The sequence below is a fragment of the Clarias gariepinus genome, chromosome 17, assembly GCF_024256425.1.
Source record: "Clarias gariepinus isolate MV-2021 ecotype Netherlands chromosome 17, CGAR_prim_01v2, whole genome shotgun sequence".
NCBI lineage: Eukaryota > Metazoa > Chordata > Actinopteri > Siluriformes > Clariidae > Clarias > Clarias gariepinus.
The window spans coordinates 3,535,706-3,563,430 of NC_071116.1; the positions used below are offsets into that span (position 1 = coordinate 3,535,706).

Below are 27,725 nucleotides of genomic sequence, written 5' to 3' on the forward strand. Positions count from 1 at the left end.
CTCTGAAGGATGAACTGATACCTCAGAAATCAATCATAAACAGAGAGCAATATCAATAGGCTGACCTTGAGACAGATCTGCATCAGAATCTCAGCATGATCAGACCTGACACTTTAACCTTCATTCTGCGTTTTCCTCACAGCAAAATGTGTCCTATTGATCCAGACTGTCTCTTATGATCTAACAGCCTGATTTATAGGTTGTATTTTTTTTCATCTTGGTTATTGTTTATGGAAATAAAATGCTAAAAACACCTTCTGTGTTTAAGGTGAAAGTATCTGTGAGTAATCCACTTTAGTAATTGAACAGCAATACTGTGTATATAAATGTAACAATTTGTATATTGTTCTGTAGAACTTTTTTCACTGATGTTTCACGACATTAAAGGAACAATAAATTAATAGAATCTATGATGCATCAGGTTTCAATCATTAAAAGAAAAGCATGAATTAATCTGCAAATTGCTTTAAATGTACAAAGAATCTAACCCTTTTTCACATGATGCTCTGTTACAGGAAAAATGTACAATTTCATGTCAAAAGATAATACTTAAATTTGAATTATTTATAATAAAAATCCTGTATAAATAAATGCATCATTTGAAGTGAACATATACTGTATGAAGTGTAAAAAAAAATCTGCTGTGCATATAAATTAATAAATCTATAAAAAAATTTATATGTGTATGCAACTGGAAAACATTGCCAAAGTGTCTTTCATTAAATAAACAGAGAGAAAAATTAATTTCATTGTTAAGAAAGAGAGAGAGAAACATGTGAAAGTCAAAACAACCTCAGAAATGTGTCAAGCAGAACTTTATATATATATTTTTTTCTGTCATGAATGCATTAACATAAAATTAGTGTGTGTGTGGGAGACTGGACAGACAAGCGCCAGTGTTGACATACAGCATCAGGATAGAACTATATACTGTATGGTAATTCAATTCAATTCAATTCAATTCAAAGCAGCAGTAAATGATGGAAATGTGTATGAAATGTGAGACAATGTGTATGAATCGACTTGATTAGATGGTCCCTGATGAGCAAGCCGAGAGCAATGGTGGCAAGGAGAAACATTCCGAGATGGCAATAGGAAAAAACATTAAGAGGAACCAGGTTCAACAAGGAACCCATCCTCATTTGGGTAAGAACAGATAGCAGGGATTGATCTGCAATTATACTGTGTGTTAGGCAACTTGGAAATTCAATATAACAGTTAATTCTTTTAAGTTAATCTTTTAAGTCTTATGGGTCTATTGAACAGCTGTAGGAGAACTGGAATTTACTGTAAAGCAACCAGGCACTCCACTGTTAACAAAGCTGAGTGATCAATGAAAGGGCTAAAGACAGCATCTAAACATACCAGTTAACCATAACCCTCAATGTTCATAAGTCCCCCAGTTGCACTTGAAACAAAAAAGGTCATCTAAAGTTACTGTGATCAAAAAACCTTTACTTCTAGCTGGATATGCTCCTAGTAGCATAACTTCTGTTTGGTCAGAATTAAGCAGAAGGAGTTAATTAACATCCTGCACACATTGGTGAACATTATTAAAGTGACTTTTCTCATCTGGCTTTGCTAAAACAAATTTTCTCTAATGCTTTGTCATCAGCATAACCATGAAAACTAAAATGTTTCTAAAACCAAACTTTACTTGAGAACATGCAAATTAGTCACTGTTTAAATGTACAAACTAATAACGATCAGTCAAATAGGTTCTGATCCAGGAGAGGTCTATTCCCTTAATTCCTACTACATTTTCTAATCTATGAAGAAGAATTTCTTTAATCAATGGTGCCAAAAAGAGGTCATTTACTACTTTCTAGTGTTGTCTCTGTGCTGTGATGAGTGATTCAATCATAGTGATTAAACTAGGCCTGTTCTGAGTTATAATACAAGAAATGAGAGCAGCACCTTCCCAAGTGGGACGGACACAGTCCCGCCCTTACAGACCAGCTTTGTCCTTGCTCAAGACAAAACAGTGATGCTGGTGCCCCTAAAGTCTCCTATAAGCAAAGCTCTATCAGGTTTCCTAGAGGATACATCACTGAGGGGAGAAAACCTCTTGTCACTCACTCGCCCCGCTGTGAGAGCTTTAATGCCTGTGGCACCCAGACTTTCCGCTATGGAAATAACACTCTTCTGCTCTCTTACCCTCTCTGAAGTCTTGATGCATTCCTCCAACAATAATATCTTCTCCATCAGATTGCTAACTAATACACATCTATCCTGAATAAAGTTATAACCAACAATGGATGAGCAATATCTAAATCCTGCACTTTATACACTGAACAAGCTGAACATTAGCCCTTATAACGTACCAATTGGAGTTTTGTTGTTTGGGGATAATTTCTGCTTGTTGTTCTTAGATGAATAAATTAGCATGTTCTCCAAAAAGTGGAAAAGCAAAAAAAAAAAAGGCAAAGGTGGAAGGTGCAATAAAAATGAAAAAAAAAAAAAAAAAAAAAAAAAAAAAAGTGTTAGCTTCATAAGTTAAATAAATAGTTGCTGCTTTGTCACTGTAACTCAACTAGACGCAGATGTTCAAATACTAAACAGACAGCCACAACTTTATGATTAAATCTATACACTAAAATGTGTCGTCATTATTATAACTACTATGGTTTCTTCCTTTCAGATTGAAATAGACACATCGTGAAACATGCCTAGACAGAGGAATGTCAGTCTTGTTAGTCTACAATTTGAAGCTGTGGTTTACTTGCTGAACATATACAGCGGGTGTCGAAAATCACCCCCCATTTAATAGAATCACATTTTGTTGGTTTGCAACATTAAATAAAGACAGACATTATTTTTTTGTTTTATCGAGCTGTATTTCCTCAGTGCAACTTTAAACAATCCAATGAAAGATAACACCAAATAGATAACATTTTTTTTTTTTTTTTTTTAAAGATGGCATGTAATCTCAATCAGGTGAAGCTAATGATGTTTCCAAATCTGTTTTGACATTTTGGTGATTTGACTGGAGATTCCTTCCATAAATGTAAAAGTGCATTCATATAAATCCATGATTTGGAGCTCCAATGCTCTCAGAATCAAGAACAGCTCTGTGGACTTTCAGTGTTTAGGAAAAAAATACATTTTAATTTCCAGCCCTGAATCAGGACAAAAAACATTACATCACCTGCACATTGAGGAACTAAAATGCTCTTGATCTACAGTATATTTTCAGGCTCTGATGAGATCCCTGCTGTGTCTAAAAGCCACTCACGTCATCAAAGTGCCAGGAGGGAGCAATGCCCATAATGCCAGCTCGGACAAGATTTCTCAAATACACAGCAGAATGTCCATTAGAGAGCCATAAAAAAGAAAATGCATAAAAAAAGTGAAAGCTGGAAAATCACGCCCTTAACTTTTTATTTAAAGACTTCACAAAATACCGCCTGCCCTTTTGTAATTACTCTGAGATTACTTTATTTCTTCAGAGAAGCTGGAAGTCCTCGGTCAAGCTCTTATTTCACAAATTCTAAATCACTGGTTAAACTTTACACAGTCTAAAGTGGGACTTACAATTCCACTGACAGCATGAGAAATAGATGGAGAACTGAAGTCTCGTCAAATTCTGGACCTTTGGAAAAGAAAAAAAAAAAAAAGCTTTAAATACATATTAAATTGTCTGGTCAAGAAGACTGGGCATATTGCCACAATCTATAACTTTAAAGAAAAAAAAAACACAACTTTTGCATCTTAATCAGGTAAATTAATAATAAAAATAAATCAGAGACATTGTCCGATAGCTAATAGAGTCTTGCATTTCTTACCGTTCTTTATGATTCTTGGTGTTCGTGTTTTCGTGAATCACCATAATGATGCAAGAACGACAATTGATTAAACATTTTACTCCATTCATTTAATTAATTCAGTCATCTCCTACAACCAAAGCACTTCTATAACCTTACTGGAAAACTGCCAACGTTGAACTACCATCAAGTGATATTTTATTTACTATATCTCACTTAGACAAAATTTGATTGTCCAAAGACTGAGCTTGTTCCTGAGGGACACATTGACAAATTAAATTTCAATTTAATTAAATTTTATTTATATAGTTTTATAACAATATACAATGGTCATTGTCTCAAAGCAGCTTCACAAAAATGAAAGAAATTTATTTTTTCAATTTCAATTAAAAAAAAAGTGTACTGTATGTGGGAGAAAAATGTGTTTAGATAATACGATAAATGAAATGTCCCTGATAAGCAAGCCAAGGGCGACGGCGACAGTGGCAAGGAAAAACTCCCCGAGATGGCAATAGGAAGAAACCTTGAGAGGAACCAGACTCAACAGGGAACACATCCTCATTTGGGTGAAAACAGAAATTATACAACATTGTGTGTTATGCAGCTGAAAGTTCAATATAACAAAGTCTTTAAATTAACATGAACTCCAGTTCAGCATAGGGATGAGTCAGTAGGTGCAAAGGGGAGATAGGGTCTGGATCACTGGAAGCACAGGAGCAGCATGTGTAGCTGGCACCATCTCCAGATGCCTCGGGATGGGTAGAAAAATACAGAACAGATGGAGAGAATTAGCGTAGTTGCCATTGAGGATAGATGTACTGAAGTATGAAGTTATGGGGTGAGTTACGCATATGCCAGATTAAAAAGATGCGTCTTGGGTCTACTTTTAATCTGGGAAACTGTGTCTGAACCCCGAACACTGTCTGGAAGGCTATTTCAAAGCCTTGGAGCTAAATATGAAAAGCCCTAAACCCTTTTGTAGATTTTGAAATTCCGGGAATTACCAGAAGTCCAGAGTTTTGTGATCTTAAAGAACGTGGTGGATTGTAGCGTATGAGAAGACTGGTTAGGTATGTGGGAGCTAAACCATTTAAAGCCTCGTATGTAAGTAATACTATTTTGTCATTAATTCTAAACTGAACAGGTAGCCAGTGCAGGGATGATAATATTGGGGTTATATGATCATATTTTCTGGATGGAGTGAGAACCCTGGCTCCTGCATTTTGGACTAACTGAAGCGTGTTTATTGAGGATGCAGGACAACCACCTAGTAATGCATTACAATAGTCCAGTTGTTTAAGTTTAGCAGTATTTAAGATGAAAAAAAGGCTGTTTTTGTAATATTGGAAATATGATTTCTATATATATGATTCTAATGTTACGCCCAGGTCTTTTACTGTTGAGCTACTAGTAACACTACATCCTTCTAAACGCAGGCTGAATTGTGAAAGCTGTTGTGTGCTGGTTTTTGGGCTGATAAGTAATCTCTGTCTTATCTGAATTTAAAAAAAAAAAAAAAAAGTTATTGGTTATCCAATCTTTTATGTCCTGGACACACTCGGTTAATCTAAACAACTTAGGTATTTCGTCTGGTTTTGTTATAGATATATAATTGGGTATCATCAGCATAACAATGGAAACTAATCCCATGACTTAATGATGTTACCCAAGGGAAGCATGTATATTGGGAACATCAGAGGTCCTAAAACTGACCCTTGTGGGACCCCATATTTTACTGGCATTACACCAGACGGTTCTCCATTTAGATCTACAAAATGGTATCGATTAGACAGGTATGGTCCAAACCATTTGAATGCCTGTCCCTGAATACCTATGTGATTTTGTAAGCGATCTATGAGAACAGTATGATCTATAGTGTCGAATGCAGCACTAAGATCAAGTAAGACTAGTATTGAGAGGCAGCCTTGGTCCGAAGCTAAAAACAATTCTTTGCAATCTTAACCAGTGAAGTTCCTGTACTATGATGGGGCCTGAAACCTGACTGAAATTCTTCCAGGATGTTGTTTTTCTGCAAGAATGTGCATATTTGAGCTGATTCCCTTTATATAAAAAAAAAAAAGTAGTAAGTTTGAAATCAGTCTGTAATTTGTTATATTATTCACGTCCAAATTAGATATTTTAAGGAGCGGCTTAACTGCCAACTTGAAAGGTTTAGGGAATTAATGTTTAGAAGTGGCTCTCCAATCGTATGCATCACTTCTTTTAAATCGCATTGGGTCTAACAGGCATGTTGTTAAATGAGCTTAGGTGATAAGTTTATACAGCTCTTACTGGCATATACATGTTAAATCACTGAAAAACTAAATGTGAAGCTTTAGGCTAAACTGGATCATGAGATGCTATTAGAGGTTGAACCTCCTTTAATGAAAAAATGGATAGTATCAGGAAGAAAATAACGAAGTCCAAGTGGCCATTGTAAAATATAGCGCAGGTTTATTACGCATTTCATTGAGCGCAACATTAATAATGAGCACTTTAAATGAGTTAAAACTGGGCCTTATTTTCTAAGTAACAGTGAGTACATCATTGTAGATAGTGGCGACACCACCACCGCGACCAGTTAGATGGGGCTCGTGCTTATAGAAATATCCTGACTGAGTAGACTCAGATTCAGACCAATAAATTCATTTGGTTTAAGCCAGGTGTCGGTGAGGCAGAGTGCGTCAAGGCAATAATCTGATATCATTTCATTAAGTGCTTTAGGCACAAGGGATCTAATGTTGCGAAGTCCAAACTTTAGAGGTAGATTTCAATTACTTATTCGGCCTTTTTCTGGTTATCAGATTGTTTTAGGCGAATTTATTCTTTTTTTCTCACTATTCGGGGAACAGACACAATTTCTATAGGACAAGCTATGTGTGTGCGTCTATCAGTATGGTGAGTTCTAATGTGACTGATATCTAAGGAATCTAAGGTACTGTATGACTTACCGCCAGTCAGATGGTTGGTAATGTCCTGGAAATGTTGTCAGAGAGGACCATCGGTGTGGTAGAGCCTAGGACTCTCCCAGAAAACATTCCAGTTATCAACAAAGGGTAATCTCTGTTGTTGACACCATGATTGTAACCATTCATTAAAAGCAAACAATCTACTGAGACTCTTGATTCCTCGCTAAAATGTGGGAAGCGGTCCAGATAAGACGATTCTTGTTGTGGGTGATGTGCTGCGGACCTTCTCAACCAGGTTCCTGAAGTCCTTCTTTAGGATCTCCGTCTGCCTCAGCCTAGTGTTGTTCGTGCCAGCATGAAGGACCACAGCTCCAATGTTTTTCCTCAGAGCTGCAGGCACCTGTGCAGCAACATCAAGAACAAGAGCACCAGGTAAACAGCGAGTGTGCACCTTACCTTGAGGAAGGTGAAGAAAACATGGGCGGGCCGCGTCCTCGGCGTGTTAGACCTGGGCAGAGAAACACGCGGGGTTGAAGTTGTCCGAGATAGTGTCACGCTGAGAATTTACCTGGGACAGGTGAGCGTCAGTCCACGACGATTCCAGCGTGGCTTTTCACTGCTGTTGCCAGGCTGGCTTCACCTGTAGGTCTCGGATCAGCTTCTCCACGGCCTCCAGCTTTAAATCCACCAAGTGCAATGTATCCTCACCTGCACTCAGAGGCAGAAACACAACCGACATGGTGTCTAAAAACGAAAATAAACGGTGTGAAAGAGCATAAACAAACTTGTGATAGCCGGGGTAACGGGCTAGTGATGCTAATGGGAAAGCCGGCTAGAAGCAGTGTGCTGCAAAACAATTAAAACTTTAACGATATAACAGGTGTTTCGAGTGAATATATAAGATACTAAAAAATACTTATCTTTTATATGTTCACTCTTCATAAGAGGACAAAAAAAGATCATTAATATTTTGCATGTGCTATAAGGGTTTTCATTTAAGAGAAGGTGAGGCAGGGTTCTAGAGAATAATACCAAACTAAAAAACATAAGCTACCATGTAGTTATTAAAATATTATTTAAGTTTGTTGGATAGTTGGCTAGGCCTACTGTAGGAGCAAAGTTTAAGACTTTAGATGTTTTAATAAAGAAAAGCAGACCTAAACAAATAAACTCAACATGAAACTATGACTAAGAGAACAAAATCAGATAACAGGTAAATAAACAGCATAGAAAACCAACAAAACAGCACAGCATTCCAACAGATGAAAAACAAAAGACAGAACTCAAAACATGGCTACTTATAGCCAAACAAATTAGTCACCTTGGTTCAGGTGAGTGCTTTCACCTGACCGAGATGCATTCTGGGATATAAAGACCAAAACATAAGTAAGTATTTGGGTGCACAGCACCCTCTATAGGTTATCCCTGACAAAACCATAATGTATAACATGCAGAGAATTGTTCTGATCAGTATGAGAGAGGTTTAAATCTTTTTTTAATGTTAAGAGAGTTTAAACGGAAGAAGGAATTCAAATAATGGTGACAAATTATTGTAAAAAGAATAGCAAAAAAAGTGTATTGTTATACTTTGTGTAATTAGAGATGGAAGGTAATTGAGTAAATAAAAAAAAAGTTTGTTACTGTACTTAAGTACTGTAGAGGTTCAATAAGGTGGAGTAAAACATTGACACCAGGTTCCAAAGAAAAAGTTCTCTTTTATTTACAGAGAGCAGAGAAATTGGTGTTATCCCACTGTATCCAGCATACAAAGGCTGCATTGCATTAACAGCCTGGCTGGACTGCCTAGAGCAGGCAGGTGTGCCCAGATGACAAAGTCAGGCAAGGTGTAACTTCTCAGTGTTGTGGTTGGGCGAGGCACACTGGTGTGTGGGGCAGCAAGCTGTGCGGGGCAGAAAAGGCGACGAAGCACTGTCACAGGCTTTTTGGCTCATTTTTTCATACTCTCTCACTCACCTGGACACTCGGAGGGGGAATTATGTGAAAATGCTCTTCATCAACTACAGCTCTGCATTTAATACCATAATTCCCTCCACACTCACCACCAAGCTGGAGCACCTGGGACTCAGCTCATCCATGTGTCAGTGGATCTCCAATTTTCTGACTGGCAGACCACAGGCAGTAAAGATGGGCGGACATGTCTCAGCCTTTATCACTCTCAGTACTGGAGCCCCCCAGGGTTGTGTTCTGAGCCCCCTGCTGTACTCTCTGTACACCTATGACTGCGTGGGCACTACCAACTCCACCACCGTTATCAAGTTTGCTGACGACACTGTCGTGGTGGGCCTGATCACCAACAACGATGAGACAGCCTACCTGGAGGAGGTTGGAAATCTGGAGAACTGGTGCCAGAGAAACAATCTCCTCCTGAACGTCAGTAAGACAAAGGAGCTGATAGTGGACTTCAGTACAAAGCAGGTGAGGAACTACCAGACCCCCATCATCAACAGAAGCCCAGTGGAGAGAGTGGACAGCTTCAGATACCTTGGTGTTCACATCACGCAGGACCTGGCATGGTCCTGTCACATCAACACCGTGGTAAAAAATGCCTGGCAGCGTCTGTACCACCTCAGACGCTTGAGAGACTTTAGACTGCCCTCCAAGGTGCTCAGGAATTTCTACTCCTGCACCATAGAGAGCATCCTGACGGGAAACATCACGACCTGGTTCAGGAACAGCACCATGCAGGACAGATGAGCTCTACAGAGGGTGGTGCGATCAGCTGAGCGCATCATCCGCACCGAGCTCCCTGACCTGCACTCAATCTACACCAAGCGGTGCTGGACCAAGGCCAGGAAGGTCGTGAAGGACCTCAGCCACCCCAACAATGGACTGTTTACTCTGTTGCGGTCTGGGAAGCGATTCCGCTCCCTGAGGGCCAACACAGAGAGACTGAGGAGGAGCTTCTTCCCGCAGTCGATAAAGTCTCTTAACCACACCACTATGCAGAACTAACACAATATTTTTACAATTTTCACAATCAATCAATCAATCTTTATACATTCATGGACACTATGGACAATTCCAGGCACATCTACACTACATGTTTACGTTTACATTCTGGACCATTGCACAAAGACACTTTAATAACCATTGCACAAAGTCACTTTTTCTATGCATATTTGCACACCATTATATTTCTATTTGTACAGTATATTTCTATTTTCAGTTTCTATTTTTAGGTCTATTTTCCTAGTTTAATTTTATTTTTATTTTTTATTTAAATTTTCTATCGTATTTCTTTTATTTATATTTATTACTTATTATAAGCTTTAATTCTCTTTTTAAGGTCACTGGCGGTCGTGTAAGCATTTCACTACATTTCGTACTGTGTATGACTGTGTATGTGACAAATAAAATTTGAATTTGAATTTGAAGTCTTCCCAGAGTTCTCAGAAACTGTGGGCATTCCTTGTACTCCGTTATTTTGTGTTCAACCACTGCACTGTCCACTGTATTAGCCCAGGCAATTAGCCCACTGTCATAGAACATATTTTATGCATCTGTATGTTACTTGAATAGTTTTAATAGAAGGTAATATTTACTTTTACTTAGCTTAAAAGTAAAGCAAATATCTGCTTTTCTACTCAAGTACATTTCCTTATGGTGTTGCGTTACCTAAGCACATTTATGTGTAGTACAGTGAAACGCCCCTAAGTACAAACAAATTTGTTCACAACCAACAACAATTTGTCTAAAATTTGTCTTTGAACTCACAACCCAGAAACCACCATCCCATGCTGCTGCTATTGGCATGAGTGTATCGCCCAGCAACAGCTTTGCTGTGTTCACGGTCACGGATCGCACACATAACAAAATAATTTTTTGAAAAGTGGTATTATGTCCAAGCCTTTGCTAAGAAGTATCATCTGAGCAAAAAACTGTGACAAAAAGAGTGCTACGCCTTATAAATGATAATGTGGTGACTTTTTGTGCAGTTACCCAATTGCGCAGCACAAAAACAAATCTCTAGATATATTTTTAGTGATATCTGCTGCCACATAAGGAACGAAGGCCAAGAAACTCTTGAAAGAGAATGATCCGGGGTTGTATAAAGGGGACTCCCCTTTCTAACACTAACATTCTTCCATTCATATTCCTCTACTTAGCGAGTCTCCCTAACAAAGGTACGTTACCAATTCATGTACAAATAAAAATAAAGTGTTTACTTTCTACAGTTTATATTCATATTTAGTAAATAATTCTTGTTAAATAAAGACTTTGTTTTATATTTTATGATATAAACAAAATAAATTAAAACTTAAATAGGTTCATAGTGATGCGGAACAGATTAATTCTATTTACATGTATTCCTATGGAAAAAAGTAAATCTGTGTACGAACAAATCAGGTTACAACCAGAATTTAGGAATTAATGACATTTATGAACTGAGGTTGCACTAAATTTAATGCAGGAATTTTACAGACTGATGACTGTTATGGAAAATTGTGTGATTTGCTTTTCTTTTGAGTTGAGTTAATAACGAAATAGGTAAGAAGTGGAAATGGTTACAGACAAAGATGAAAACAGGAAGACAAATCGGAAAAGAAAGAAAGAAAGAAGGAAAGAGGGAGAGATTTTAATACAAGCCCTGTACTTTTAATACTTGTGAGGTAAGTAATTTTACTTAAGTTCACAATTAAACGGACTTCTACTGCTATTGCTAAGGAAACTGTAAGATACTTTTAATTATTGAAATCTTTTTTATTGGTGGTGGCGGCATCCAGTTAAGAATTCCCTTGGGCTCTTGGTTGCTTTTCTGAATAGCACTCCGTTAAGCATCCACTGAGTTTTGTTGAAGAGCCTTGTCTAGTCAGAGCTAATAAACAAAATTTAAAAGGCATTGTATGTATTTATCATGCTTTACCATATTAATGACCCAGTAGGGGTGAGAGTGGGGGTGCTAAGGGGCATGTCAGCATCGATTTGCTCTCATTTTCATTTCTATCTAGTTTATAAACTGTATCTGATTTGCATAAACATTCTGACTGTAGAATAAACATTGTTATATATATTTCTTTCCCCATACATCCTGATGGTAGCGCCTTGAGATATTACAGCTTACATGAGCAATGTTTCTCTTTGAGTGGTACAAGCCTACAAGCTGTTTGCATAATTTACCTGGGCTGAAACATAAGTAATGCAGGAAACACATCGGCTTTTTACATCTTTCACATTCCCACGCTTTCTTACTTCCTTGTGTGAAACTCTCCAAAGATTCGATTATGTTCTGCATTAAACTCGAGCGTTTAAAGGAACATGAAGCCAACTCTGGAGGACTGGAGCATCTTAACTTAGAGGGAGTTTGACTGAAATTGTTCTGTTAATGTGTTCTGACAGTTTTAATTTAGAGTCTCATTTTTTAACTGAAATTTAGCTTATTGTAATATGAAATGGTTTTAAAGAGGGAAATTGCTGCTTTGTTAGTTAAAAGATTAATTTGTGTGTAATCTCTGGATCAGTAACAAGTATGTGCAACACCAGACAAAGATTATTTTCCATCCTCATTTCCGAAGCTGAAATGTGAATATATATTGTGGATTCCACTGATCTCATTGTAAAAAGAAAAAAAAATCATTATTAAAGTCTACAAAGAGCAGCCTATAATCATATGACATTATTACACTTCCAGCCTTTCATTCCTACATTCATCTGATTCTTTTATTAAGAGCATTTGAATCATATAGTAAAATACTTTTAGTCTCGCCCTTCTACCTAACACCTCAACACCTGACTGCTATAGACACTTCTGCTAGAGGAGATGATTCCACCTACTTTATTAATTTCCGTCCCCTCTCATTCCCTTCTCTTGTATTTTCTCCTCTTTTCTCCCATTTCCTAATTTTTATTTTCCTGCTCTCCTCTTTCTATAACTTATATTTTTAAAACTCTATTCTTTTTACTCATCTTCTTTCCATTTCCTGTTCCCCTGGTCCTTTTCTATCCTTTGTCCTGTCTTCTCCTATTTCCATCTATGTCTTCTTTTCTTTTTCTTCTTTACTTATTTCTTCTCTCTCAGACTTCCCGCACTTCCACTCTTTCCTCCTCTTTTGTTTCTCTCCACTATGTGATCCTTTACACACGATCCATTACAATTTCAATTTTTAAGTTCTAAAACTGTTTTTTTTTTTTTGCATATTTTTCCATATGATTGTTTATACAAGGATCATTAATTTTTACAGGACCATTTGTCCTCAGATTGGCCATGTAGTTTCACTTATACTGTATGTGTTATCCTTTATACAGTATAAATTGTTCCTATTATGTGTAGGGCATGTAGGTTCATTTTTGAAATATAATAAAAATTTATTTAGTATTGGACAAGTGGCAATGTCATGATCGTCCATTATCTGTGTTCTTGTGTTTTTGGACTTTTGTGTTTTTCTAAAACACTTATGGTAAAGCTTGTAATGCTAGTCACATGGTTGCAGCTGACATCCACCTGACTTTCATTAAGTTGATTAAAACGAGATTAGATTATTATAGTGCTTGTTTGAGTTAATACTTTGTTTTGCAGCTGTTCTGTTATGTTCACTTTCATTTGCAGTAATTACAATTGTTATTGTCACTGCTCTTCCTAGCATTAGCTGGTTAAGTGTTAGCATTAATCTTAGCCGTATGTCTAGCCACCGTTAAATTACCATGTTCATGTTTGTACCTCATGTTTGTTTTGTTTTACTACATTTTCACTCCACTTAAGTAGACATCTGTCTGCGTTTGCATCAATTCTGTCTCCTCCATATGTGACCGGCATCATATATGTAAGAGTGCAAATTCAAGAGATGACACAGCATAATGCACTTTTATGCATTTTTTCTGCATCCTGCTAGATATTCCAGCCTAACCTCACCTCTCTCCTTGCTATAGTTGCATCTTACTCACACACTCACATCATGTGTATGTGATTTTTCTGCAAAAAGTATTTTTAATAAGGCAAAATAATTTTTCCTTATTAAGAACTTTACATACCTTTTTTTCTGATCTTACACATCTGAGCAAACACATTGAGCTCAAACACAGTCGAAAGTCCTTATTTAAATCCTACCCATGTAATAAAGCTTTTAATGCTGCTCACGTTCACAGCCGCGCACGAGCTAGACATCTCCCTCATCTCCAGAGAAAGCTTTTATTACACTTTTACAAGTGTGTGCGTGCAGGCTAACTGGAAAGGTTTTATTTCCCTGTCTTGAGAAAGACAGTGGTCAAGACGGGTCTTAAACGAGTGCTTCTTTCTGAATATCTTAATATAAATATAGCGAAAGATTTTTGTTTATGTGGGGCAAAGATGAAAGAGACTTGTTTATATGATGTATTTTTACCATTGCAGACGTGTAATTTGAGAAGCAAATGCTAACTATTTAATATTATATATATATATATATAATTTTATTTTTGTTGTTGGAATCAATGTACATTTCTTACATCTTACAAAACCCGCTCTTCCCACTGCATCGCTACTAAGATAAATAGCTAATGTTCTTTAAAACCAACTAATACAGTACAACCATGATGTTCCATTTATAAAAACCTATTTATAATCACTTTTACATAACTTAATCATTTCACTGAATCATTTTAGCGTTTAAACAAGCAAGAAAATATTTCTATTTTTAGGCTGATTAGTTCATACAGACTCTAGCCATTATACATTTGAACCATTTGTACTGCTGTTTAGTATTAAATTAAAAACCAACTCTATCCTTTTAGCACTTACTGTAGCTGAGTGATGCGTATCCGGCGTATCCGTATCTAAGATTCTAAGAAAAGTTTTGGGGATCCACAAGGCTCTGTTCTAGAGCCACAAATTCTTTATATATATATATATATATATATATATATATATATATATATATATATAATAGAATTATATTTATATAATTTATATTTATAATGATACTAATTATCCTCTTCCAGTTTATGCTGATGACACAGAACTACACAAATCAGCCGACAAACTCTGTGACAGCCTTAATTAGATAAGGAATGTGTAAAGAACATCAAGCTTTAGATGCTCAGTAACAGTTTCATATTTAGTTTGAACAGAAGAGAAAAGCTTCTCATTAGGTTACAAGATACTGCTAGAAGTAGTTTTCTGTTTACATCATTGTTTTTAATTTGTGTCAAGTTCAGCAGTGAAACTCTGTAACTGGGCTTCTTGTTTGAAGATCATGTAGATGCCAGTTCTAGAGGAGGATTCTATTCATCTCAAGCACTGCTCAGCTAAGCAACATGAAGTCATTATTACCTTTAAATTCAGACCACTCTAGTGAAAAAAAAAAAAAGTATGCTCAGTATATTAAACCCTCACATGCCAAAGCATACTTTGGACTAATAACTAGTATACTTGTTATATGCTAAGTTTTCAATTGTGGAACAACTTATTTTTGTACTAAGTGCATTTAAAAAAGCACAATTATAAGTGTATTAAATATATTTTTGTGTGCTAAAATGGAACAACTTCAAGTATACTTATAGCCTGTTTATCATACATACCTCATGCATTAATTATTAAAATTAAAATATATATTTAATTTAGTATAAGTACATTACAGCCATCTTTACTGTGTAACAGATACATGATGTTATACTGAGCATGCTGTTATACTTCTGGCCAATTCTAAATGCTAAAAAAAGTACACTTTGTGTTTTAGGGGTCACCACAGCAGACCACCCAATTCACACAGGTTATATCCTGGATTCCCATTTCTCACACAACCCCCTTATATTTCTAGTGGGGCTTGAGACAAGCACTTCATGGAGTGGCTGGGTAGTATGGTGGTAACCACCAACAGCAGGGCTCAAACTCAGATCCCCAAACCAACATCCTAGCACCTTAGCCTACAGAGCCACCACTGCTTCTCTTTGTAGCACATAACAATACTTGGTTATATCATGTAGTACACACAGTCTTCGCTTTTGCAAATGTGTTACCAGTACACTGAAGGGTTTCAGGACAATTTACAAATGCTGAATGCATTTTCTACGTTATAATATGTTTAAAACACATTACAACAGTAATGATGAGAAAGATTTCATTCGTGAGTTACAAAAAATTATAATAAAAAAATAGTTTTTGTCGTCAACAAAACTTTAGATTTTCTCACAAACACACACAAAACAAAAACATAAACTGTTGTCTGAACAAAGGCAGGCATAAAGTATACCTAATTTTAAACTACCTAACAAGAAACATGGAATTCACCTTATGCCGAGGAAAATAAAATAATAATGATAAGTACTAATGCAGCTGCTTAATTTAAAGTAAAAGTGGAGACCTGCGGAGCCACCCTAGTAAAAAAAAAAGTATACTAAGTATATTAAATCCTAGCATGCCAAAGCATACTCAAATGTACTTGCAGCCAGACTAATGACTAGTATACTTGAAGTTTGCTATTTTGGAACAACTAATTTTGTACTAAGTGTATTTAAGTTGTAATTAAATTGTACAAAAGTACAATTTTAAGTGTATTAAGTATACTTTTGTGTGCTAAAGTGGAACAACTTTAAGTATACTTAGTACACTTAAAGTGTATGCCTGTGTGTGTACTAACGTACATACCTGACAGTAATTTATACAATTTAAGTATATATGTAATATATTATAAGTACATTACAGCTATTTTTACTGTGTTACAAATACATGATTAATACACTATGAGTATATATTTTTATTACAGCAGTAGCTGTTATACTTCTTGTCAATTACAAATACTAAAAAAGTACACTTTGCGGTTAATACAAATATACTTTATTGTATCATACAGTACATAAAACCTTCTATATTACAGTATTGCAAATGTATTACCAGTACACTAAAGGTGTTTAGGATAATTTACAAATGCTGAATGTATTTTCTACACTATAACATGTTTTTGAAACACATTACATTAGTACAGTAATTATGAGGCAGATTTTATTTATGAGTTCAACAGATTTAATTTGCACAAGGTTACAAAAAACTGTCCTATAGTTTATTTGTATTTAACAAACACACAAATTAAAATTTAAACTGTAGTCTGAACACAGACAGACATTAGTATTAGAGTATACAGGAACAGTATTAGTTTAAACCTGGTGTCTGAACACAGACAGACATCAGTATTAGAGTATAGAGGTACAGTATTAGTTTAAACCTGGTGTCTGAACACAGACAGACGTCAGTATTAGAGTATAAAGGTACAGTATTAGTTTAAACCTGGTGTGTGACACAGACAGACATCAGTATTAGAGTATACAGGTACAGTATTAGTTTAAACCTGGTGTCTGAACACAGACAGACATTAGTATTAGAGTATACAGGAACAGTATTAGTTTAAACCTGGTGTGTGGACACAGACAGACATTAGTATTAGAGTATAGAGGTACAGTATTAGTTTAAACCTGGTGTGTGGACACAGACAGACATTAGTATTAGAGTATACAGGTACAGTATTAGTTTAAACCTGGTGTGTGGACACAGACAGACATTAGTATTAGAGTATAGAGGTACAGTATTAGTTTAAACCTGGTGTCTGAACACAGACAGACATCAGTATTAGAGTATAGAGGTACAGTATTAGTTTAAACCTGGTGTGTGGACACAGACAGACATCAGTATTAGAGTATACAGGTACAGTATTAGTTTAAACCTGGTGTCTGAACACAGACAGACATCAGTATTAGAGTATAGAGGTACAGTATTAGTTTAAACCTGGTGTGTGGACACAGACAGACATCAGTATTAGAGTATAGAGGTACAGTATTAGTTTAAACCTGGTGTGTGGACACAGACAGACATTAGTATTAGAGTATAGAGGTACAGTATTAGTTTAAACCTGGTGTGTGGACACAGACAGACATCAGTATTAGAGTATACAGGTACAGTATTAGTTTAAACCTGGTGTCTGAACACAGACAGACATCAGTATTAGAGTATAGAGGTACAGTATTAGTTTAAACCTGGTGTGTGGACACAGACAGACATCAGTATTAGAGTATACAGGTACAGTATTAGTTTAAACCTGGTGTGTGGACACAGACAGACATTAGTATTAGAGTATACAGGTACAGTATTAGTTTAAACCTGGTGCGTGGACACAGACAGACATCAGTATTAGAGTATACAGGTACAGTATTAGTTTAAACCTGGTGTGTGGACACAGACAGACATTAGTATTAGAGTATAGAGGTACAGTATTAGTTTAAACCTGGTGTGTGGACACAGACAGACATTAGTATTAGAGTATAGAGGTACAGTATTAGTTTAAACCTGGTGTGTTGATTCTGTTACACAGAGACTGAAAACAGGCCGAGAGCTACGGAGCCATTATACCACAAGCAAAGTACATGAGATTTAGCAACAACACATTAGACAATACATTCTATAGTTTAAAGTATGTACTTAATTACCTAACAAAAACCGTTAAATTTACCTTATGCCGATGAAAATAAAATAATAACGATACGAACTAACGCACGCGATGATGCAGCTTCCAGCCGTTAATTCAAACTAGAAGTGGCGGACTGGGGAGCCAATCAGAGAGCGGACTTTCCGAATCTGCCCGCCTACAAACAATTGGCTGGTGGGGCGATACTAGCCAATATATATATATACTAATACTAGTCTATGGGTTGCTGGAATAGATACAGAGATATCACACTACTGCAGTGTGTCACTTTATTTTGTGAGCGCACAGAAGAGTGAGAGAGTGCAAACATAAATTATCTTGAACAGGAAAAAATTATTTTCAGCGCACAAAAACGAGTTTAACATCGCGCGCGCACGAGAAAGAGAGATTCAGCGTGCAGAAACGAGTCTAAAAGCACGAGAGAGTAGTGCACTAAATATAAGTACATTTAAATTTAACTGATAATATACTGAGACTACCGAATATTAAAAATTGTTTTCTAATGTATACTTTCTGTACATTTGTACAATGATTATTTCGAGCATATTTTTTAAAAGTATACCAAAAATACATTGAAAAACAAGTTTAAATAAGTATACTTTGGAAATTAGACCAACCTTTCACTTAAAGTATATTTTTCAATAATATATTTTTGAAAAGTGTACTATAATACAATTATTTTTAAGTATATTAAAAATTTAATTCCAAAATTTGGTAAAAGCATGATGTTAGTATACTTTTTATATATTAACTGATGGTACAATTTTTTGTTAGTATATTTGCAATGTACTATCGAGGATTTCAATATATTTGTAATACACTAAAGTGTATTTTTTTTTTCACTAAGGCATTGTATCACTTGTATCACTTCTATTATTGTATCACTTTTAGATATCCTGGGATTTTATAAACAGTTGTTTTACAGTTTTTATTCAGGTTTCATCAGTTACATTTCCTGTTGTAATTAAGATGAGTTTTGCACCTTTTTTTTGTCTGGAGACTATAATGTCACACTTTTGCCTCACTAATTTAATTGGTCAAACTACTAAAATTCATTAGTTTGAGGCCCACCCACACAAACTCAGTACAACTGAGTTCTCTCAAGATTTTGATCTGATTAACTTCAAATAAGAAAAAGAGCCTGACCAGAGTGACCAGATCTGGAAAGGGAACTCTTGACTCACCCTGAGGGAGTATGCGACCAGTCAAGACATTTAACCATGAAGCTATGTAATGTTACAAATTGACTTTGATTTATGGTTTCCGTGACTTTAAACTAGGGAGTTCATGTCATGACATACTATAATAGGAACCATGCTGAACCAGTTCCTATTTCTTCACGTTCTTCTTCTAGACCCTGTGCAGCAGTGGTGCAATTGACAGAATGAATCTCTGAGCATAGGGCAGACTTATTAACTCTGTGCTGTCAGTGGTGCTGCTCTTGGTTTAACCTTCCGCGTATTAAGATTCTCCTCCACTTTCACATCTGGCCTGAGAGCACATCTTTATCTTTAAATTACAGGGAAGCAGGGCGGTCATTAGCTGCACATGTTCAGCCGGTTTGTGCCAAGATACCACGGACCTCGTGATAGAGCTGTACAGCTGTAACACATCAGCAGGCACGTTCCACTGACACACACGAAAGAGGAATTCCCTGTTAGAGCCAGAGTGAATATTAAGGGACGTGAACTGCATAAGAGTAGGATGTGTAACTGAATTAAAAAAAATGTGTTTCAGTATGATAATATAATTATATACAGTACACTGCAAGGATTTTAGGGATAATCTGGTTATTTGCCCATATTTCTTTACAGTATTTAGCAAAATACAAGCATAATTTAGCAAATACACTAATGACGGACTTAAAAATGTGGATAAACTCAGACTATTTCTTAAGGCTATAATTATCTACTAGCGCCAGCTCTGTGAACACTGAATACAAAAGAACATCTTTTAGACAATTTTTTTAATAGTAAAAAAAACTATATGCAGTTTTAATATGCAGTTTTATATATAGGCACCATTTTTTTGTCATGCATGCATATACATTACGCTTTAAAGTGCTGGAAAATGTTTCATATTTTAACAATATGTTCATAAATCATTAAATATTTATCCTTGACCCAGTGTAGGTATAATTACTGCATTTATAGGCCTAAACCCTCTAGGCGAAGCCATAATTTGTCATATAAAACATGAAAAATACATTGTTGTATCAAGTCTCATGAGCTTAAGTGTTAAATAATTACACATTGTGCCTCCGGTTGTGTTAGCTGAGAGCTTCGAAATGCCCAGCTCCTATTTAAACAGAGAGAAAGCCCCATATTTTTGCTGGCTATTTTCTCACCTTAATTTGTGCCATTTTTTTTGCTGTCACCTGATATGAAAGCTGCTTCATAAATTTTCTATCACTGTTGCTCTTCGTGACATTTTCAGAGCTTCTCGGGCCCAACACTTCCACTGAGGTCTGCAGTGTGTTCCCTGAAAAATGGATCTGAAAAAATGATGCATTTGCAGCAATAAAGATGTCAAGACCAGAGGCGCGTAATGAAATGATCCAGGCTCCAGGACAAACCATCTTCTAGCATAGAATGGAGTGTAGCAGTGGATCATCAGGAATATAGAGTTTGCTTTGGTGACCAAAAGGTTTCAAGTGCAAAAGCTAAAAGCTGGTAAACTGTGACTCAGTGTTCTGGTCTTTACTAACTAGAGTCATGATTTAATTAACCTGAAGTTGTAAAAAAGGCAAAATCTCTCAAAGATTTGATCTGAATGAGCTTGTAGGATTTAACAGGTAACAGGTGCAGTCATTGGGTGTGATCGACTTACAAGACTGGATTTTTATTTCTGTCTGGATTCAGATCCAACAGTTTGTCAGAAACTGAGATTTTCACACTAACTTACACAACTATCTTACTGGCCACCTTAGCATCTCTGTTTTCCCGTGACTAACTAGATTCCTCTCCATGCCATGTTCAAGGAAGTCAAGTTCTTTTTGTCACTTAATGATGAAGACCTGCTTACACATCTAAAAACTGCTGGGTTAAAAAACAATTCAGCCGCTGGGTCACTATTTGACAGAACATGTGCTGGGTTAATTTGACCTAATGCTGGATTTAACCATTTAATCCATAATTTGGGGTTATTTTATTTGACCCAACCAGTGGGTAAAGTTGACACTCTTGCTAGGTTCAAACAAGACCGAAAAAGTATGTAATGTAAATAGATTGTCACAGAATAAGAACATGCGAATAACTAAATTTTGACCAAAAATGTCAGACAGAACCATATAATTTCAAAGTGACCATTTGTTAAATATAAAATAAATGTAACATTGGATTAAACAAAAAAAAAATATTATTTGATATAATTGTATAATTTAATTATATATATTTATATATACTGTGTATTTGAGTTTGTTGCATTTCTGGGGGAGGATGTCTGCATAGTTATCGATAAATCGATCAAAACGCTGCCTTTTGTAAAGTGAATGTGCGAGCCTCGGATTTACACACACCAATTTTATATTAATTTTAGGTTAATTTTAAAGCATGATTTAAAGCATCTCATTTCATTATTATAAACATAAATTATAAATTACACTCAAGCAGGCGGTAGAGCGCTGATTAGACTATATAGGAAATAGGCCAACATCCCTGAGCCCAAACCTCATTTAAATGAAAATTTTAAATGAACAAATATTATAAATAAACAACAGTAGCACAAGTTTGGAAAATAAATATTTAGACTATAAAAAATTATTCGGCATGTATTTTAGATGGGCGGATACATGAGCTCAGAGCACCTGAGTCTAAATCTAGATAAAACACACTACATCTGGCCAAAAATAAAAATTATTATTTAGGCCTATACAAGAAATATATTTCACTTAAATATTACAGATTTAAACAAGGAAGACGTGTTGAGCTTCAGTTCATTGTGATGCAGACAAAAGGTCTAGGAAGGAAACGGAGACATATTTTTTTTCCTGTTTTTATTTACATTGAGTTTAATCATGTAGCACTTTTAGTATTCATAAAAAAAAGCAACCCAACAGTGTGATTAAAGTACCTGAAATAACACAGAATTTTGATCCAGCATAAACAGCCCAACAATGTGTTTACATAAACCCAGCATTTTTTTGTGTACTACTACTAATGAATGGACAAAGCGCAGTCAAAGCCCGGGGATTCTGCATGCTGTCGCGTTGTATTCAGCGAATAGCATATATTTTTGTGTTTGTTGCATTTCATGTATGTAGTTTTATCGATAAATCTGCTCATATCTGCGCGCGCTATAATCAGCCTTTTAATCAAAAGGCACACACGCGCAACTTTTTTGCGCAACAATTTAAAGTGCATATACACAATAAAACAATATTAGTACTTTACGCGTGGTTGCGTTACAATAATAATAAGAATAATAACAATAATAATAAATTCTCAGCAAGTTCAAGTAGGCTTTATTGTCATTACAACCATATACAGTTAGTACACAGTGAAACGAAACAACGTTCCTCCAGGACCAAGATGCTACATGCAACATAAATTTACAACATAAATTAACAGAGACACCAAACTAGCTAACCAAGAGGCCTAGTTAACTGGCTAGCATAGACAGGACAGAGAGATCCAACATAAATTACAACATAAATTAACAAAAACTAACTAGCTAAGTATAACTATTTTTACAGACAACATAAAGTGCACGTGCAAATGTGCAAACAAGAGCAACAACAAAGTGACAGTGCGCAACCACGACATAACAGAACAAAGTCGTGTATAACATAATACTGAATGAAGAAAGCATCATCATTTAAGGGGAAGAAAATTAAGAATAAATACATTTCAGTATTTACAGTTTGAGCTCGACACGTCGAGCTCTGTCGCTTGCTGTCAATGGCCGCCTAAGAGAGATACCACATTTTTGGCTTCAGTAGACACACAGTACTCCAGATTGAAACACGACTGCCCCCTACAGGTAATGAACAGCATTTTCACAGCTTCCTGTGCACTGACACGGAAGGTCGTGAGATCCCTTTCCTCGAAACGTGCGTTCTTAATAGCCAGATCTGTAAACACTCTGTAAAACAATAAAAACAAGAGGCCCCTGTAAATCACACTAAGGGTGTGGTTTACGCAATGTGTAAACTGTTTTTATATAGAAGTTTTAAATCGAAATCTTATAATGCCCACATGACATCAAACATTCCCTATCTTAATATTTTAACCATTTATTTTAACTATTAGTTATTTAACTATTACTATTTTATTTCCTTCAAAATTACATTAGGAACAAATAGCCTACATTTAAAAATATTACTGATTACGTGTGGGCTGAATAAAACTATTGTCCTCAAAAATGCCTCATTAACAGATGAGGACTCATGTCCATCAATATGTTTTACAGTTTGCTGGAAAAACTCCCAGGTGAGAAGACAAGCTTTGTGTAGTTAACATCAAAGACAAAAAAAACTTTAAAACAAACCTCAAGAGCCTCCACAAAAGAGTCTGTATCAATAGCATTGCCTCTAACAATAGCGAAGGTCTGTCAGGCCCCCCTTGTCTCATCCCCAAGGCACAAAACAGTGCTCCAGTTATCTCCATGTTTTGTAGATATCATTCCCATCATATTGGTCCCCACCTGTGGAGTACACACCATCACTTAGTGTTGCAATACTTTTTTATGTCAAGCGTTTTTGTTAAGGACGTACAGCTACATATGGATTTATTGCAAAACATGTTTTTTCTTGTAAATACACAAATTTAGTGTATATTCCTCATTATTTAATGTGTGAGGGATAAAAGGGTACAGCGCTTTGTCTGGATTTAATACAAAACATTCATGCCTTTTCAAATTCTCAACAACAAACCCTAGATGAATACGGTATTTAAGTGTACGTGTGTAAGTGTTCAATACCAGTTGTAACATTATATTTGCCCACTATTTGAAGTTCAAACTAGCATACAAGCATGTTTAGATCGACATTTTGACTCTTTCTATACAGACTGTTACATTTAATGTAAATGCATTGGCTTTATCTGAGCGTACAGTGTTGTTGTCTGTGACTGTATATAAAAAGAAAGTGAGACATGTTTGATATCTGGTGTAAATATTGTTGCTTTAAAAATTTACTCATATTCTGTACATGATCACACCTACTGTGTACTGCTAGTATCGATATGGAGCTGTTGGTTGGAGCAGTCTGACTCTCATTTTATTATTTAGAGATTTGGCTCTCTGGTACGGAATCTGATCTCGATTGAGACAATTCTACAATTGTTTTAGAAGTTTGACGAATCATCGTCTAAATTTAAAGAGAGAGATCCATTCTGAATGACTCACAGATTCATCTTTATAAGTAACCTCGTCTTCACCCCCATCCTGGTTCCCATATTTATTCTCTTGCGTCTTTTCAGTCTTCCTGTATTTGAATCTACACATCAAACCATTAATCAAATATACAATCTCATGTATTGGACCATCTAATCCTCTAGACTCGGTGCCATGCCGCAAATTAATATAATTACCATATAAGTTACTTAAAGTCCTGTATTTTAACTTAAAGTGCAAACTCAGAAAACTACTGTAGGTTAATTTGTGAGTTTATAAATTGACAGTGTTTCATTTTTTCCTATTGTCTTATGTTAGGAAGTTCTGCAACCTGTAGTAATGAAATGTCAAGGTTTTGACTTGTTGTAACATAGAAGCTTGGGAATGCACTCAGAATTTTTTACAATAAGTGCAGAATCTATCAGCATAATTGTTGATGAAAAGTTTTAAAGATTTGAATTAGAAGTTTAGCTTCCTTTTCTTTTTGGCACTGCTTTAGATTAATAGGATTTTAAGCTTGACTGTAAGATTAGCTTTAAGTGAGGACTGAGAATAGTGAGACTTCTGGAATTAAAAATACTGTATATATCATAAATAATAAAAATAAAAAACTACAGAAATTACCCATTGTTGTAGGAAGCATCATGGGCTGCATGGTTCAGCTCTAGCGTACTTTTTGAGGTTTTCCTCAAATCGTACAAGAGACACATAAAAAGAATGTATTTCTGATTTTTCAAATCAAACATTAATTAAATCCTGGAGCCCAAAATTAGCTTTTTGCAGCCACTTTCACTTTGCTCTAACTTTCAGGCGGAGATGTATTGTACATTTCTCTTTACAGGTGATTTTATATTGTTTTACCTACGTAAAAAATAATCAGCATTTGATCTTAATTGAAAAAAAACGTACTTATACATCTTTAGTGCTTAATCCCCCTGCTTCCGTTTCCCACAGTAAAACATCTGAGTAAGTAATTCCTCAGGAGGAGGTGCGCTCCTCATTAACTGCATGAACCTGAACAATAATAAAGCTGCCTAATTGCGGAAATGGCGACACAGATACGATACAAGTGTCATCTTTCAAACATGTTACACAGCAGCGAGCAGCTACAGTGGTTAATCAATCGGAATGTAGGTCCTACCGTCGCCGCGCTCGGCGGTACCGTTTGGCTTTGTGCGTTTGCTGGCTTTTACCGCTGAGTGGCGCTATATAACTACAGGCTGACGCCTCATGCCTTAGTTCATTCTCTGCTGGATTAATGAGACACAGAGTTTTAGAACTGCACGTAGTAGCGGATAAAATCAAGTAAAACATTGTAGTTAAACAAATTTATAATCACAGAACTAAAATGACGATACAAATGTAGAATTTAAATTAAATTAAATCTTATTAGGATCAAATTTAAACAAAATAAATGTTAATACAGTGAGCCTTTAAATTTTATCACGTGTAATTAGAAAAGACGCGTGTAGGGTTTTGTGTCGTCTTATATCTTGTGTTCTTTAAATTTATAGTAGATTTATTAACTAAAATAAATGACCATAAAAATTATAACATTGTCAGGACGTTCTACTGCGTCAGCTGATGTCGGTCATTCCGCCCCGCTTGTGTTTTTGCGTTATTATAAGAATGAAATGCAGTAGACTGTTATGATCTGTAACGGATTCGACCCATGTTACTCAAACAACTCAGTTCAGGTGTAAGTAAATGTCTGTGCTGTTTGGGGGAGGGACGTGCTAATGATTTGGTCGGCTCTGTGTGTGTGTGTGTGAGAGAGGGGGGTGTCGCGGTGGTTGATTATTCAGTAAAACAAAGGCTCAGCTGAAAAATGTTAGGCACATCAGTCACTTAACCCCCAATAAAAGGTATTTGAGTGTTATGATAGTTGTAATATAACAGATGCGCACTGAATACTAAACCTAAACCAGGCACGGAGATTAATGAACCAAGATAGCCCCCATACCCGTTTAAAAAAAAAAAAAAAAAAACCAAATAATATTATTGTGTATAAACTGATTAAAAACAATGCAATTTATGCTATCATAAGGAAAATAACAAGTTCTTCCATTCCAATGATTAAAAAAGGTAACAATGTCAACTTTAGAATCTAGAATCCAGGAGATTAAAATTACACAAATTGAAATCACTGAAAGTCTCCAGAAGAGCCTCAGATTCAAGTGGTTTTTAAAGTGTGGAGAGGTCCATTACAGTTTCTCTGAATGTATAGGTGAGAACAGCCGATTCACACCTGGGGAGGGTGAATCATTTGTATTTGAATGTTGTCTGGCATTGTAAAGCACTATAGTGACACTAAAAGAACAACCCAGGATTAATGGGAATTCTTATACTGCATAAACATTATTTAGCACCAAAAACTTCCTCGCGCTCGGGAAAACTATGCGTGCGGTTGAGCGCTGGTTAGACTATAGGAAATTAAATCGGAGGGTTTTTATTTAGACTATTAAAAAAATAACCTGCGTCTATTTTTAGGCGTGCCAGCTGCCACTTTTTAGTTAGAAGTTTTCAATACAAAGCTTATAATGCCCACATGACATGACGGAATAAGGCACGGCTGGTGATAATTGGGGTTTGTTGGGTTACAGTGGATTTTACTACGCGGTGTGAGTGCAATGGCCATCCGTCTGCTCGCGCTGACTCTGCTCTCCGCGGATGGCCGTACCGCCCCCCTCCCACCTCTCGCCGGGGCGCGTTCCATTTGCCCTGCTTGCAAGCCGCACTTCCGCGTTGTTGCACGCGCGCTGCATACACAGCGCGTAGTAAAATCCACTGTAGCCCAACAAACCCCGAGTATTTTATAGCGCGGGGTGCAAGCCCGGGCCATTAGCAACGATAGCTCACCAGTCATGTGTAATTCTGCGGTCCCGCTGCTTCGCATGTCTGAAGGGGAGGCCGCCTAACTAGTGAGCGAGGAGCGATATTGATTTGGGCGCACGCCGTGACAGGCTGAAAAAACTGTGTCAGATTAATGTGCAAAAACTATATAATAAAACTATATAAGACTACATGCCTTTATAAGACTCAACTTCTATTTAAGCGCACTCACAATAACGAAAAAACTTTGTGATTTTGTAAGTGTTGTGATTTTGTAAGTGTTGTAAGCTGCGCTGCTCTGTATTGTTTTTGGTGAACTTGAGCGCGTCAGAAAATGAACGCAAACGTTTTTTTTTAAATGGTCAGAGTCAGTCTGCTTGCTGTTTTCCCGACGCGTTCATAATCATTTAATCATTAGCGCTGATTAAAACTATGGAGTAAATTAAAGAGGAGAATCACGATTCTGAAGTCCTGAGCCCAAA

General features: G+C 36.3%; 1 long non-coding RNA gene across 1 annotated transcript; it reads right to left on the reverse strand.

Annotated features, from left to right (window-relative positions):
* Positions 1 to 4,102: 4,102 nt before the first annotated feature.
* Positions 4,103 to 7,560, reverse strand: LOC128505637 (uncharacterized). The gene is made up of 3 exons (XR_008355595.1): positions 7,242 to 7,560; positions 6,716 to 7,073; positions 4,103 to 4,513 (listed from the first exon to the last, which is right to left on the reverse strand). It is a non-coding gene; the product is annotated as an uncharacterized LOC128505637 (long non-coding RNA).
* Positions 7,561 to 27,725: the final 20,165 nt, after the last annotated feature.